Below are 10,000 nucleotides of genomic sequence, written 5' to 3' on the forward strand. Positions count from 1 at the left end.
GCAGAGGGTGCAGTCATCAACAAAGAGATAAAGAGGATTTTCCAGAGAGTCGGAGAGATCATTGATGAAAACCAGAAAAAGAACAGGGCCCAGAACGCTACCTTGAGGAACTCCAGCCTGGACAGGAAGAGGGGATGAAAGAACTCCATTTAGGGACACACGTTGACTGCAACAGGAGAGGAAGTCTGCGAGCCATGAGTGGAGATGGCCTTGAATACCATGGGAAGAGAGTTTGGTGAGTAGTGCAGGGTGCCAGACCATGTCGAAGGCACACGATATGTCTCGGGATTTGGCTCTGATTTAATGTCTGGCATTGAGGACCTCCATCCATTGTTGGGAGAGCAAAAGCAGCATATCCAGGGTAGAGTGACATGGTCTGAAACCAAATTGATGATTGGAAATCAAGCCATTGGAGAAGAGGAAGGATTTAATATCTGAAGCAATGATGGATTCCATAACCTTGCTGATGATTGGGAGAAGGCTGATTGGTCTGTCGTTGCAGGGAGCTGTTTTGCACCTTTTTATGCAGGGCAGTCATGTTTGCTGATTTCCAAGCAGATGGCAGATGATTTTGATCAAATGAGAGGGTGAATAGAACAGAGAGAGGGTGAACAACAGCAGAAGAGCAGGCTTTGAGGACACGTAGGCTGATGCCGTCTGGACCGGTTGCAGAATCTGAGTCGAGTTTTGACAGCAAACTCTCCACCTTGACAGGGGTAAAGGCCACAGAGTTCAGGGACAGTTGGGTGCAACTGGGTAAGGTGGGTAGAGAAAGTGATGGGTTTTGGACACAAGATTTAGCTGCAAACACCGAGTTTCGGCATTCAGCCTTGTCACGTGCGGTATCAGCAGTGTGTGGCCTTTTGAGGTATGGAGGGGGAACATACACCAGAAACAGATTTGATTAGATGCCACCAGGATTTTGAGGAGGGAGAGAGGTTTGAAAGTTCAGACTTGAGCTTTGAAATATGTTTTCTGGCTCTGCTGAGGGTAGATACACACTTGTTCTGAGCTTTATGGAAGGAACTGAGATTAGCCTCAGTTTGGTTTGCTTTCCATGAGGCAAAGGCAAGTTGTTTCAGGACAACTGCCTCACCACAAGCTTCAGTAAACCAAGGGTGTGAGGAAGGGGAGGACAACTGAACACGAGAGGGGATAAATCTGTGCATGAGGGAGAGCAAGTTTCTTTGAAAGAATTCCCAGGATGAATTGATGTTGGAGAAAGTAGCGAGAGGAGACCAGTCTGTAAGTTTGATGGCTGCTCGGAGACCCTGCCAGTCGGCTTGAGTGAAATGCCAGACTCGACGGCAGTGAGGTGGTTCTCTGATAACACCCAGAGAGATGTCCACTTTGACAAGGACGTGGTCAGATAACCGATTTGAGCGGAGGAAGAGCAGCAGATATTGTCAGGGAAATTTATCCAAATCAGATCCAGAAGAGAATGGAGTACCATTGGTTGAAATCCGGGTCGGGAGGTTGACCGATTGAGTCAGTCCCAATGAGTCTCAGACAGCTTTTGCTAAGGTGCCATGACAGGTGAGAGAGGTACCCACACTGAGCCAACTGGCATGATGACAATTGAAGTCACCACATCAGAGGAAGAGAGAGTTTGGATGAGAAGATAGATGGTCCATGTTTTCGGATAGTGAGGTATAGATGGAGTCATCACTTTTTGGTGGACGGTACAGTACACATATAAACATGAGGTGGGAGTGGAGGGAAGCCGTAGCCAGAGGTATTCCTGGGGGTGTGGGGGAGTGACGGCAGTGCACGGAGAGTGAGGAATAGAGTCTTTAATGAAGAGAGCAACTCCAAAGTTGCTGACCTTTGGCCTATGTTGACCTTTTCACCTCAAAAACAATAGGCTTCTTGCTTATGATGAATTCCACCATGTAAAAGCCTACCTTGAGCCACAAAAAAGCCCACCTTGAGCCCCATTTGAGGTATGCAAAAAGCCATTTTGGAGCTTCTGAAGCCACGTGGCAAAAAGTTTTGTGGTCTGACGACAGCAAGATGGAACTTTTTGGCCTAAATGTAATCCATTACATTTGGTGCGAACCCAACACAGCACATCACCCAAACAACACCATTCCTACTACGAAGCATGGTGGTGGCAGCAGCATGTTATGGGGATGTTTCTCAGGCAGGGACTGGGGCACTTGTCAGATAGAAGGGAAAATGAATGAAGCAAAATACAGAAAAATCTGAGAAGAAAACTTGGTGTCCTCTCCAAGAAAGCTGAAATTGAGATGGAAGTTTACTTTTCAGCATGACAACAACCCAAAGTACACATCCAAAGCTACACTGGAGTAGCTCAGGAAGAAAGAGGTAAATGTCCTTGAGTGGCCCAGTCAGAGCCCCGACCTAAATCCATTCAAAAATCTGTGGTATGACTTGAAGATTGCTATCCATCAACGCTCCCAACGCAACTTGACTGAGCTTAAAATGTTTTGTACAGAAGAATGGGAAAATATTGCCCAATCAAGGTGTGCAAAGTTAGTAGAGACCTATCCCAACAGACTCACAGCTGTAATTTCTGTTAAACGGTCTTTCCACCAAGTATTAACTCAGGGGGATAGACACTTATCCAACCAAGATATTCTAGTTTTGTATTTTTAATTAATTTTCTGAAATTTGTAGAATTTATTTTGCACTTGGAAGTTGGGGGTTACAATGTGTAAATAAAGGTGGAAAAAGTTTAATTTAATGCAATTTAATTCCAGGCAATAAGGCAACAAAAGGTGAAAATGTTGAAAGGGGGTGTCGACTTGCTATTTTGAAAGGGTGTCAGCAACTGAGCCACTGTTGGTCACAGATCAGCGAGTTGCCTACAGTGCAGTGCCATCTTGGACCTGGTGAATAGGAAAACCAGAAGAATAGTTTTCCTGGAAGCATCAGGTGGAACAGGAAGGATGTTTCTTATAAACTCGCTCTTATCCAAACTCCAACAACAATCAAAAGTTGCAATTGCTGCTGTGGCCTTTTCCAGAATTGTTGCTATCTTGCTTCATGGTGGTTGTACTACTCACTCATCCTTCATCTGCCTCTTGACCTTGCACATTCTGAGAGTTCTCTTTGCAACATCATCAAAGCTACAGGACAAGCCAAAGTTCTGCAAGAGTGTGAGGTCATTGAATGGGATGAGTGCACAATGTCCCACAAACACGTTGGAGGCACTCGATCAATCCCTTCAGGACCTAAGGAGCAACTACACACTTATGGGTGGGGTTGTAATCTTGGCAGGAGATTTTCATGAAACGCTGCCAGTTATTCCAAAGGCAACAATGGCCGATGAACTTAAAGCATGCTTGATGGCTTCTTATTTGTGGAGACGTGTGTGCAAACTGGAACTTATGACCAACATGCGAGTTCACTTGCAGGGTCATGCGTCTGCTGGTTACTTTGCTCATCAATTGCTCACTCTTCACGATGGAAAAGTGCCAATTGACGTGACAGGTGAACTCGTCAGTATGTCAAACACCTTTTCCAATCTAGTGTCAATTAAATGACTGAAAACTGGTGTTCACAAACATCCGTTACCGTTTCACACATCACGAATGGCTTTGTGAACGTCTCTCATTCTTGCTCCTGAAAATAACGGTGTGAATGCCATCAACTTCAAGATTCAACAACGGTTTCCTGGAGAGGCTCAATCATACAAATCAGTCGACGCAGTTGTGGATGTCAACGAAGCGGTTCAGTATCCCCCTAAGTTTAACTCTCTCAAGCCTCCTGTAGATCCTTATGCAGCTGCATAACTAAGTTCTCAACGTTGGTTCTCCCATCTTGCTCCTGGGGAACCTGGATGCACCAAGACTGTGCAATGGTACAAGATTATATGTAAAAAATAAAATCTGATGCCTCATGTCATTGAGTGAACTATCGTAACAGGCTGCGCAAAGGATGCGGATGTATTCACATCGCGAATACCCATCATTCCTACTGACGTGCCCTTAAAATTCAAGCTGCTGCACTTTCCAATGCGTCTTGCCATTGCGATGTCCATCAATAAAGCTCAAACGCAGTCACTTCAGGTTACAGGTATTAATCTGGAGATGCCTTGCTTTTCTCATGAACAACTTTATGTGGCGTGTTCAAGAGTAGGAACTGGAAAAAATTTGCATGTTGTCTTCACCTCTGATGGGAAAACCAAAAACATTGTGTGTAGCAATTATAATCTTTGCAATAAAAACTTTTTCGGTGGGTTTCTACAAATTTTTATGATGCATATTTTGCAGTGAAATAACATTTTAATTCCAAAGCCTTGAATAAAAATGTTTTTTTTTAATTAAATTAAATTCAAAGAAGGGAAAGCGGTCCAAGCACATTTTGCAATGCCCAAGATTTGTAATTCTTCTGAAACCATAAGGCCAACAACATTCCCCAATTTGTCACGCAAGAAATATTTAAATACTTATTTCTTTGAATTTCCCCGGGCAACGCCGGCTACTTCAGCTAGTCCGACATAGTTTTCACTGCATGGATACAATCATGTTATCAGGCTTTTCAGGCCCCCTAATTTTCCATATAATCGAACTGAAAATCAACTTTATCACCAAATGCACCCCAGCAACGACCGCCCTCCACCAGGAGACGAGCACAGCCCAACTTGTTTTTTTCTTGTTTTTTTTAATACATGGTCTAGGCTTGTGCAAGGGCTTGGACACAGAACAGGTCAGGACACAACATAACAAATGGAACAGCAGGAGAGAGGGGGAAACGAAAGAATACGAAGAAATATCTTCAATATTATGAAAGAAACAGCAGGATGCAGGGAGAAGGTAGAGAGAGACGGACAAACGAGGGATGCAGGGAACTATGAGAGATAGGGGAGAACACAAGGGGTGGACAATGTGCAAAATTTTGGGAGGGGGTGCGCAGTGGTTTTACAGGTGTAGAAAAGATCATGTTTTTTTTTGCATGGGGGATTTGCATTTGAGATGGTGGTGAACAGCTGGTGGGAAGTGGGAAAGAGGGGAAGTGAAAATGATAAGACAAATGGAAGTTGCACAAAAAGATACTTTTAATGTCGGGTAGAAAAGTTTCTGGAAAGTTCGTTTTTAACAGGTGCTGCACGGTGAGTTGTTGATTTGGTGGGGAGAGGGTGAGTGGAGTTGGTGGGTGCTGTAAGGGTAACAACAAAAAGTTGCATTGATGGGTGGTGTTTCACGCGATCATTTAAATGTTGCCAAGTTACCTCTCCAACAGAAGCACTTCTCTCAAAGAAGAATCCAGTTATTGACATTTCACAAAACACACAGACATGGCAGTTTGGGTGAGAATTATCTTTCGCTCACAATCTATATTCCATAATGGTTATGCAAATCCACTCCTCCCACACAATTTGGCAACCTCATGAATGAGAGGAAAATGCCAGATCAATGACATCACAATCTCTTAGAAGCTTCACCTCTGGTGTGAGACATATAGATATGTATGGCCTGCACCTGCTTATATTTTACCCATGTGGAGTGATTTTTACATCTCCAATATGCCGTACGTTGATAGAATTATGCCCAAATGTGGAAGTTTGTCAATCAAAGTGTGACACAGGCACAATGGGCCAAATAGCTTTCTCATGGGTCTTCACTTTTGTTGGTTGCTTTGTGTCACTGCAGGATATCTCTTCTACAACCTACCAATACTGGGACGGACACCTTCATTGGCTGTGAGTACAACCATGTTTGTGGTGTGGTTCTTAACACTGCTGTCGTTAATAGTGCCTATCCTCTTAAATACAAGGTACTAAAAGATATGAAACTTGATGTTTCAGATTTGGCTTGTAATTCCTGCTGTAGCTTTAATGACAAGTCTTGAGGTCATCAAGGAAATCTGATCTGCTCTACTCCTCAAAGGGTGATTGTGTAGAGCAGTGATCTTCATTATTATTTGATTTTTTTTAAGAAGGGGGCCACTTTAAATGATAAGACGTCAGTGTGAGAGGCTTCACACCACATGCAAGACAAAATAATGCAATCCTTAATGCAACTATGTGATATAACTGCTATTTTAACTAAATATAAGTCTGCATGTGCAATAAAACAACAGAGGCTTAATTATCAGAAACCAAAAATGTAATACGAAGTCACCGACTTAAGGTGCGTGTTTTTAGCAAAATAAGACATCACAAATATTACAATAATAATAATAATAATAATAATAATAATAATACAATAAGTTAGATTTCAAAACTTGCTTTAAAAGCTGGATGAGCCGAAGTGTGCACTATGCTCCATGACCATCTTCATACAGTGTCTGTAATCCGTCACAGCAATCCTTTTGAGACGGTCCAAATGTTAATTTGTCAATCTGTTCCTCTGTTTTCTTTTCACAATGGCCATTGTTGAAAAGGATGCTTCACATGTGCATGTAACTGAAAAAACTGATCCCTGATCCTGTAATTGCAGCTCTTTCACCTCCATCCATCCACTCATCGGGACCATACTCTGTGCAGAGCGTTGGTGCTGCCGAAGCAGTCTCCTTGGCTATTGGGTACAATACTGGACGGGTCGCCACTCCGACACAAGCTGGCACTCATTTCGCCGACCTCGGAAGGATGACAGGCAGAGTCAACCCCACCTGGTATTAATTCAACAGCCGAGACGGATTTAAACTCAGGATTCTAGCTTCCCAAACCCACTACCCTAATCATTAAGCCAACACCAGGCATACTTTCACCTCTTTCCAACGTATCTAGCAGCTCGATGTTTTCGCACAATGTCAAAACCTTTCTCTGCCTTTTGGCATAATTAATTTTGTCCATCGTTTTACCTTTGGGCACCATTATTAACTTACTGGTGAGGGTGGTGGCTTGGGATCCCAGGATGGGAAAATAATTTGAGAGGTTCGTGGATCCAAGAACCTCTCGAATATGTTTTCCTGTTACGTATCATTCCTGCTCTCTGTCATGTATCATACTTGGCTACCTGCTATCCCCTCACCTGGCATCCTTGGATTTTCACTAACATAGTAATTTATCTCATGAGACTAGCTGCATTTGCAAAGCCTTATATCGTATTACCCTTACCTTAAAGACTCTTTCGATGTGGATCCAAGAACCTCTCGCATGCTCGTGCAGTGCGCACATAACTGAGGCATCACCCAACAATCCTATTTGTATGAATTTTCAAATTATAAAACAAGGAAATACTGATTTGAATTTGATGAGATTGTGGATTTTTCCGACATGCCAACATCCGCGTTATTATTGACTAAGGTGTAGGATTACAGGATGGTTATGAAATCCAAAGACAGACATAATAATGCTGCAACTTCAAAGCCAGGAGGGGAGACCACAAGATTATCTGTGAAGCACTGAGTGAAGGAATGTGGATTTTTCTCGTTTCGGGGCACCCTTCCTATCCGTGTAAATTACTGAACTACATGCATGCATGATATGTGGTTATGATATCACAATTACCACTGAAGTGACAAACCTACAAAGTTTATTTGGAGCAGATTGCTTTGACCAAGAAAACAAAAGAAAAATAATGCATACATAATTCAGCTCCCAGGTTGTGTAACAAGATAAGCTTGTGGTGACATGTTCCTGTTTACTTCACCCCAAAAACGTATGCTTGGTTACTACAAGTTTGCCAATATTAAATTGCACTCAAAATTTCCACTCATTTATTAACTCTTCATTTTTTTTTTTTTCGTTGAAAAAGTCATTCCCACGTCTTTCCTAAAAATTGTGCTAAAAATGCATACACAAAGATTACATACATACTGTAAAAACACTATCAATGTCTTTGGGTTTTCTTAACACCGGGGCGGTGCACCCGATTGAAGAACCTCGTTGAGATTCAGGTTTCTCGATGCACAGAGTGGAGAACAAAAAGTTCAGTCGAGTAACAAATTGATCAAATGAGATGTCATAACAAAATAAATTGTTATAACGTGAAACCAAAAGCACTTTCTCAGGATTTCCATCAACTCTTCGGAATATCGGAATATCGGAATATTTATCATAATCGGAAAAACCAAATTCCCTTTTGCCTTAAGAACTTACTACCTCAACTCTATCTCGGGAGTGGTGTCATTTTTGTGACATTTTTCTTCTTTACAAGATCTATGCTCATGGAAGAGTGAGATGATGGTGTGCATTGACAATGCGCAAACGGGTAACAGTTGGATACAATAAGCAAGGAAATGAATGGACAGGAAAGGAATAGAAGAAGCACCACAACCTACAAATGAGAGTATGACCTGCAAACCTGCAAATTTGGTCATAAATAGTTAATGGCAGTAATATATTGTATATTGTGGATAAAGAGCATCTCATCATCTGAAATAATGCTACATTATATGAACCCCTTGAGAATTGGTATCCTTCTAGTTTAGACACAAATGAAAAGTTAAAATGAAATGTCACCTTTGTTGGATGAGATGTACTTCTTTCTGACAACTTTTGAACACCCTCACATGTGTTAAGTGTAATAATGATTGTTTATCATCCGCTCCCTCCTTTCTTAGACATTCCACATTCCTCCAATTCCACCTTTATCCTCCCAACCTCATTCCCATTTTTCTTCCCATTTCTCCCCGCCCCCCTGCCCCCCACCCCCAAAGTCAGAAACTTTCCCTTTCTCTCCAACGGCACATTGTTTTTCATATCCTTTCTCTTACATTATCCTTCAGTTGTTTTTTTTTTTCCCCAGCATTGAAATGTAAATCGTTCCTCTTCGAAACCAAAACAGTGGTATTTCAGTGAAAGATGAGATGATGACAAAATGTACACTTGAGGTTTCTCGATCTAACTAACTCCCTGTATATTTCTGGTTCATGTTTGTCAGGGCTTGTAACATGTGAAATGAGGAAGTAGTCTTGATTGTGAAGGCTGGTTTCATTCTGCTTCGGCCGACAGGTCAAACAAGGGATGAAATCAACAGAATGTAGATTGAAGGATGCAAACCAGCATTGGAAGCAAGGAGAAGCTGACATTTTCCACCAAAGGGTTAATGCTCGAAACGCCACCTTCTCCTTACTCCATCCTTTTGATTTCACCATCAGAACATGTGGCCTTTCAGTGGAAACTCGTGAACTTTATTTTTGTCATGAAAGCACATGAGTGCAAAAATGTGGTCTTGAAACGATCACAAAATAAATAACTGTGGAAAATGTGAGAAAAAAAAAAACAACATTCAAAATAAATATTTCTCAGAGAGTTTGGGCATGTGAGGTAAATGTTCAAAATGATACACATCATCACCAGCTTGTGGTGAGTTCCATATGGGGCATTCAAAAAGTTTGATATGAAAGACGAGATGTTCGAGTAATTATCCAACACACACCAACTGAAGAACACACAAAAACACACATACATACATACACACATACACATACAAGCACACACACATACATACACACATACATACATACACACATACATACATACACACATACATACATACACACATACACATACAAGCACACACACATACATACATACACACATACATACATACACACATACATACACACACACATACACACATACATACACACACACATACACACATACATACACACACATACATACACACATACATACACACACACATACATACACACACACATACATACACACATACATACACACATACATACATACACACATACATACACACACATACATACACACACACATACATACACACACATGCATACACACATACATACACACATAGATACACACACATAGATACACACATACATACACACATACATACACACATACATACACACACACATACACACACATACACACACATACATACACACATACATACACACATACATACACACATACATACACACATACATACACACATACATACACACATACATACACACATACATACACACACACATACATACATACACACATACATACACACACATACATACACATACATACATACACACATACACATACAAGCACACACACATACATACACACATACATACATGCATACATACATACACACATACACACATA

At 41.5% G+C, this 10,000-nt stretch overlaps 1 protein-coding gene across 3 annotated transcripts in view; it reads right to left on the minus strand.

Moving 5' to 3' along the window:
- Positions 1 to 10,000, minus strand: part of LOC147008490 (interleukin-1 receptor accessory protein-like 1) — a 51,726-nt gene that overhangs the window by 35,124 nt on the left and 6,602 nt on the right. Inside the window, exon 1 of one of the 3 annotated variants that reach the window (XM_085864660.1) lies at positions 7,028 to 7,485. The exons of the other annotated variants lie outside the window; for them this stretch is intronic. The gene's annotated coding sequence lies outside the window, so the exon portion shown is untranslated. Of the gene's footprint in view, positions 1 to 7,027; positions 7,486 to 10,000 lie in introns of those variants that run through there. 3 annotated transcript variants of the gene reach the window in all.

This window comes from Eptatretus burgeri, chromosome 18 (assembly GCF_056783735.1).
Source record: "Eptatretus burgeri isolate ZD-2024b chromosome 18, Ebu_testis_v1, whole genome shotgun sequence".
Classification (NCBI taxonomy): domain Eukaryota; kingdom Metazoa; phylum Chordata; class Myxini; order Myxiniformes; family Myxinidae; genus Eptatretus; species Eptatretus burgeri.